This window comes from Physeter macrocephalus, chromosome 20, assembly GCF_002837175.3.
Source record: "Physeter macrocephalus isolate SW-GA chromosome 20, ASM283717v5, whole genome shotgun sequence".
Taxonomy (NCBI): domain Eukaryota; kingdom Metazoa; phylum Chordata; class Mammalia; order Artiodactyla; family Physeteridae; genus Physeter; species Physeter macrocephalus.
The window spans coordinates 71293815-71301166 of NC_041233.1; positions in this window are offsets into that span (position 1 = coordinate 71293815).

Sequence of the window (7352 nt, forward strand, 5' to 3'; positions counted from 1 at the left end):
CCAGCCTCACTACAGCTGCTCCCCACCTCCACTCCCATCCGCCCTGCACACCCACCGAGTCACATTCTACCACATTTAATACCTGACAGTATCTGATTCATGTATTTATTTCTTTTTCTCCCCTCACTAGAATGTAAGCCCCTTGAGGGCAGACACTCTGTCTTGTTCCCTGCTACCACCTCAACACCTTAGTGCTTAACCCAGTACAGGCGCTCAATAAATATTGATGAAATGTTTGGTTGATGTAATTTCCTAATCCCTACTTCCTCTTTTGTTCTTCACCTCTCCTCCTAAACTCAATTGCTAGACAGACTGACTCTTTAAAAACAAAAATTCCGACCATGTTACTGCCCATTGCAACACTTAAATAATGCTTTAGCAGTGTCCCACTATATCTGATCTGTTGTATTTTCATTCAGTTCAAAATGCTTTCTAATTTCCCTTGTGACTTCTTCTTTGACTTATGGATTATTCAGAAGTATGTTATTTAGTTCCCAAATATTAAGGGGACTCCCAGTTATCTTTTTGTTACTGATTTTTAATTTAATTCCATGGTAACCAAAGAACATACTTTGTATGACTTAGATCCTTTTACATTTATTGAGACTGGTTTTATGACCCCAAATATGATCAATCTCCATAAACATTACATGTACACTTGAGCAGAATATATATTCTGTGGTTGTGAGGAGGAATTTTCTGCAAATGTCAATTAATCAATTTGGTTGATAGTGTTGTTCTAGTCTACTATGTCCTTGCTGATTTTTTGCCTACTTTTTGAACTATTTAAAGAGGGGTACTGAAATTTCCAACTACAGTTGTGGATTTGTTTATTTCTCCTTGAATTTTATCAGTTTTTATTTGATGTATTTTGTAACAGTCTTTATTTTAAAGTCTATTTCGTCTGATGTGAGTATTGCTACTCCCGCTTTCTTTTGATTTCCATTTGCATGGAATACCTTTTTCCATCCCCTCACTTTCAGTTTGTATGCGTCTCTAGATCTGAAGTGGGTCTCTTGTAGACAACATATATAAGGTCTTGTTTTTGTCTCCATTCAGTCTACATCTTTTGGTAGACCGAAATCTACCAGATTTAATTTAAATGTAAATCTGTTTACATTTAAAGTAATTACTGATATGTAGGTTCTTATTGCCATTTTGTTAATTGCTTTGGATTTGTTTTTGTAGGTCTTTTTTCTTGTTTTCCTCTTTTGTTCCCTTCTCTTGTGATTTGATGACTATCTTTAGTGTTGTGTTTGAGTTCCTTTTTCTTTTTTGTGTGTATATCTATTACAGATTTTTCATTTGTGGTTGCCATGAGGTTTTGATATAGCAGTCTATATGTATATGTGATTGTTTTAATTTGACGATCTCTTAATTTCAAATGCATTTCAAATATCCTGCATTTGTACTTTCCTCCTCTCACAATTACTGGTTTTGATATCATATTTGTGTGTGGGTAATTTCCTACCTTTACCATCTGTTTTTCTTTACCAGTGAGCTTTCCCATTTCATAATTTTCTTGTTTCTAGTTGTGGCCTTTACTTTCCCGCTTAGAGAAGTTCCTTTTGTTGTAAAGCTAGTTCGGTGGTGCTGAATTCTTTTAGCTTTTGCTTGTCTGTAAATCTTTTGATTTCTCTGTCAAATCTGAATGAGAGCCTTGCTGGGTAGAGTATTCTTGGTTGTAGGTTTTTCCCTTTCATCACTTTAAATATATCATGCCACTCCCTTCTGGCCTGCAGAGTTTCTGCTGAAGAATCAGTTGATAGTCTTATGGGTATTCCCTTGTATGTTATCTATTGCTTTTCCCTAGTTGCTTTTAATATTTTCTCTGTCTTCAATTTTTGTCAGTTTGATTACTATGTGACTTGGCACATTCCTCCTTGAGTTAATCCTGTATGGGATTTTGTCTTCCTGGACTTGAGTGATTGTTTCCTTTCCCATGTTAGGAAAGTTTTCAGCTATCATCTCTTCAAATATTTTCTCAGGCCCTTTCTCTTCCTCTTCTCTTTCTGGGACCCCTATAATGTGAATGTTAGTGCATTTGATGTGTCCCAGAAGTCTCTTTAACCATCATTTCTTTTCATTCTTTTTTCTTTATTCTGTTCTGCAGCAGTGATTTCCACCACTCTGTCTTCCAGCTGACTGATTCATTCTTCTGCCTCTTTTATTCTGCAATTCCTTCTAATGTATTTTTCATTTCAGTTATTGTATTCTTCAATTCTGTTTGGTTGTTCTTTATATTTTCTAACTCTTTGCTAAAAACTTCTTGTAACTTCTTGCTCTGTGCATCCATTCTTTTCCCAAGTTGTTGTATCATCTTTATGATCATTATTCTGAACTCTTTCTCAGGTATTTCATGTATTTTGAAGCTCTGTTACTAAGAGAAAACCATTTAAGATTGTATGTCTTCTTGATTAATTGAGCCATTTATGATTATGAAATGACCTTCATTATCTCTGATAATATCCTTTGCTCTGAAATCTATTTTATCTGATATCAATATAGCCATTACAGCCTTTTCTTTTGATAAGTGTTAACATGATATACCTTTTTCCATTCTTCTAACCTATTTGTGTCTTTATGTTTAAAGTGTTTTTCTTGTAGACAGCATCTAGTTGGGTCTTTCTTTTTGGTTTTATTTATTTATATTTTTTGGTATTTTTTGGCCATGCAGCGCAGCTTGCAGGATCTTAGTTCCCTGACCCGGGATCAAACCCAGGCCCATAGCAGTGAAAGCTCAGAGTCCTAACCACTGGACCAACAGGGAATTCCTGGGTCTTGCTTTTTAATTCAGTCTGACAATCTGTGCCATTTTATTGGGATATTTAAACCATATATATTTAATGTGATTATTGTTATGATAAGTTTTAAGTCTATCATCTTGCTATTTATTTTTTATTTGTCTGTTCTTTTCTCTGTAGATCACTATCTTTTGTTGCCTGATGTTCAGGTTTGTTGTTTTTTTTTTTTTTGACATTGTTTCATGTCTTTTTTCCCCCTGGTAAGTCTTATCCCTGTTATTCCATCTTGACTGGACCTATTGACTGTCTTTAAGTTCATTAGTTCTTTCTTTTGTTGTGTCCGAGTCCTCAATTAAACCCATCCAGTAAGTTTTTTTAAAAAGTAGACTATTTTGGGTGCAGTTTTAGGTTCACAGCAAAATTGAGCAAAGTACAGAGAGTTCTCATATACCTCTGGCCCTAATACGTGCACAAAAACCCTTGCTATCACGATCTGACACCAGAGTGGTACCTTTGTTACAACTGATGAACCTACATTGACATATCATTATCATGCAAAATCTATAGTTTATATTTGCGTTCACTCTTGGTGTTGTACATTCTTTGGGTTTTGATAAATGTATAATGACATGTATCCACAAATACAGTATCATGCAGAATAATTCCATTGCCCTAAAAATCATCTATGCTGTCTATTCATCCCTCCCTACCCCCTACCCCCCAACAAGCACTGATCTTTTTACTCTTGCAATAGTTTTTAGTTTTGCCTTTTCCAGAATATCACATTGTTGGTATCATTCACTAAGCAGCCTTTTTCAATTGGCTTCTTTTACATAGTAATATGCATTTAAAGCACCTCCATGTCTTTTCATGGCTTGATAGCTCATTTTCTTTTTAGTGCCGAATAATAATCCATTGTCTGGTTGTATTGCAGTTAATTTATCCATTCAACTATTGAAACACATCTTGATTGCTTCCAACTTTTGGCAATTATGAATAAAGCTGCTGTAAACATCCACATGAAGCTTTTGTGTAGGTGTAAGTTTTCATCTCCTTTGGAGAAGCACCAAGGAGTGTGACTGCTGGATCATATGGCAGGAGTGTGTTTAATTTTATAAAAAAACACCAAACTGTCTTCCAAAGTGGCTGTGCCTTTTTGCACTCCCACCAGCAGTGAATGAGAGTTTCTGTTGCTCTACATCCTCACCAGCATTTGGTGTTGGCAATATTCCAGATTTTGGCCATTCTAACAGGTGTGTAGTGGTATGTCATTGTTGTTTTAATTTGCAATTCCCTAATGCCATATGATGCTGAGCATCTTTTCATATGTTTATTTGTACCTGTATGTATCCTTTGAAGTGTCTGTTCAGATCTTTTGCCCATTTTAAAATCAGGTTGTTCTTTTTCTTTTAAAAAATTATAAATATTTTATTTTATTTTCCAGCTTTATTGAGATACAATTGACATATAACATTGTGTAAGTTTAAGGTATACAACATGTTGATTTGATGCTCTTATATATTGCAAAATGAGGTTGTTCTTTTTCTTATTATTGAGTTTTAAGAGTTCTTTATATATTTTGGATAAATCCTTTAACAGACCTATCTTTTGCAAATATCTTCTCCCAGTCTATGGCTTGTCTTCTCATTTTCAGTAAGTTTTAAATTTCATATTTTTACATTTTAAATTCTAGAGTATCTTTTTTTTTTTTTTTTTTTTTTTCAGCATGCGGTCCTCTCACTGTCATGGCCTCTCCCGCTGCGGAGCACAGGCTCCAGACGCGCAGGCCCAGCGGCCATGGCTCACGGGCCCAGCCGCTCCACAGCACGCGGGATCCTCCCAGACCGGGGCACGAACCCGCGTCCCCTGCATTGGCAGGCGGGCTCCCAACCACTGCGCCACCAGGGAAGCCCTAGAGTATCTTTTTGATTGTCTTTTATAGACTTACAGATTCTCTGTTAACATTGTTCATTCATCCGTTTGTCAACCTTTTCTTCTATCTTCTTTAACATGTTAGTTATAGTTAAAGTACTTGTCTGCTTACTTTAACATCTGGATCATATGTGGGTCCACCTTTGTTTTGTTTCCCCACTTGCTTATGTTCACAATTTCCTCTCAATATGTCTATCAGTTTTTTACTGGGTGCTGAACAGGCAGGATGGAAAGGGTGGGAACCTCCATACCCCAACATTCTAGAATAATAAAAATCACAAAAAAAACCCAAACAAAAAGCAAACCCTCAAGCAAGAACATCACCCCTTGAATTTATACAGTGCTTTAGAGTTCCCAAAGCACTTTGAAAGCTTTTTTTTGGCGGGGGGGGTGCTGCACTGGGTCTTTGTTGCTGTGCGCGGGCTTTCTCTAGTGGTGGTGAGCGGGGGCTATTCTTTGTTGTGGTGTGTGGGCTTCTCATTGTGGTGGCTTCTCTCATTGCAGAGCACGGGCTCTAGGCGTGTGGGCTTCAGTAGTTGAGACTCGCGGGCACTAGAGCGCGGGCTCAGTAGTTGTGGCACACGGGCTCAGTTGCCCCGCAGCATGTGGGATCTTCCTGGAATTGACATATAACATTGTGTAAGTTTAAGGTATACAACATGTTGATTTGATGCTCTTATATATTGCAAAATGAGGTTGTTCTTTTTCTTATTATTGAGTTTTAAGAGTTCTTTATATATTTTGGATAAATCCTTTAACAGACCTATCTTTTGCAAATATCTTCTCCCAGTCTATGGCTTGTCTTCTCATTTTCAGTAAGTTTTAAATTTCATATTTTTACATTTTAAATTCTAGAGTATCTTTTTTTTTTTTTTTTTTTTTTTCAGTATGCGGGCCTCTCACTGTCGTGGCCTCTCCCGCTGCGGAGCACAGGCTCCAGACGCGCAGGCCCAGCGGCCATGGCTCACGGGCCCAGCCGCTCCACAGCACGCGGGATCCTCCCGGACCGGGGCACGAACCCGCGTCCCCCGAATTGGCAGGCGGGCTCCCAACCACTGCGCCACCAGGGAAGCCCTAGAGTATCTTTTTGATTGTCTTTTATAGACTTACAGATTCTCTGTTAACATTGTTCATTCATCCGTTTGTCAACCTTTTCTTCTATCTTCTTTAACATGTTAGTTATAGTTAAAGTACTTGTCTGCTTACTTTAACATCTGGATCATATGTGGGTCCACCTTTGTTTTGTTTCCCCACTTGCTTATGTTCACAATTTCCTCTCAATATGTCTATCAGTTTTTTACTGGGTGCTGAACAGGCAGGATGGAAAGGGTGGGAACCTCCATACCCCAACATTCTAGAATAATAAAAATCACAAAAAAAACCCAAACAAAAAGCAAACCCTCAAGCAAGAACATCACCCCTTGAATTTATACAGTGCTTTAGAGTTCCCAAAGCACTTTGAAAGCTTTTTTTTGGGGGGGGTGCTGCACTGGGTCTTTGTTGCTGTGCGCGGGCTTTCTCTAGTGGTGGTGAGCGGGGGCTATTCTTTGTTGTGGTGTGTGGGCTTCTCATTGTGGTGGCTTCTCTCATTGCAGAGCACGGGCTCTAGGCGTGTGGGCTTCAGTAGTTGAGACTCGCGGGCTCTAGAGCGCGGGCTCAGTAGTTGTGGCACACGGGCTCAGTTGCCCCGCAGCATGTGGGATCTTCCTGGACCAGGGATCGAACCCGTGTCCCATGCATTGGCAGGTGGACTCTTAACCATTGGACCACCAGGGAAGTCCTCAAAGCTGTTAATCTTTTGGCTTTCCTCATTCTTCCCTCACCAACCAGGATAATTAATCGCAGGCTATAATAAGAAGCCATCTGCAAAAGGAAATTTTATGAAAGCCCTTATCAAAGACTCAGAGACGTGCATCTCCTTCTGCCAGGTGTGGCGACTTAGCAGCAGTCTCAGGACGTTGTTGCTCTGTTAGTGTGGTTGTGGTCAGCTGTGTCCTCATAATCCATTCCCCCCTTCTTCCTGGGCAGTTGCCACCTGCTAGATGCTACATTTACATTTTCCAGATGACCTTGTGGCTGGGCGTGACAAAATTCTCATCAACTGAATGTGAGCAGAAGTGATGTATGCAATTTCCATCTCACTGGCTTAAAAGGAAAGTGATTTTATTTTACCTGCATCTTATGCACCTGTGTTCTCTGAAAAAAAGCCACTTGTTTAGAAGGGGAAAAATCCTTGCTATTATTTCCATCTACCCTTAGCCCCACCTCCAGAACTAGAAAATTTGACCTCAGTCCAATCTATTACCATGGATATGCTCTCATCTGTCCATTATTCATCTCCTCCTTTGATATATTTTTAAAATTAATTAATTGACTTATTTTTATTTTTGGCTGCGTTGGGTCTTTGTTGCTGCGCACAGGCTTTTCTCTAGTTGCGGTGAGCGGGGGCTACTCTTCGTTGTGGCACGCAGGCTTCTCATCGCGGTGGCTTCTCTTGTTGCAGAGCACGGGCTCTAGGTGTGCGGCCTTCAGTAGTTGTGGCACGTGGGCTCAGTTGTTGTGGCTTGCGGTCTCTAGAGCGCAGGCTCAGTAGTTGTGGCGCATAGGCTTAGTTGCTCCGCGGCATGTGGGATCTTCCCGGACCAGGGCTCGAACCTGTGTCCCCTGCAATGGCAG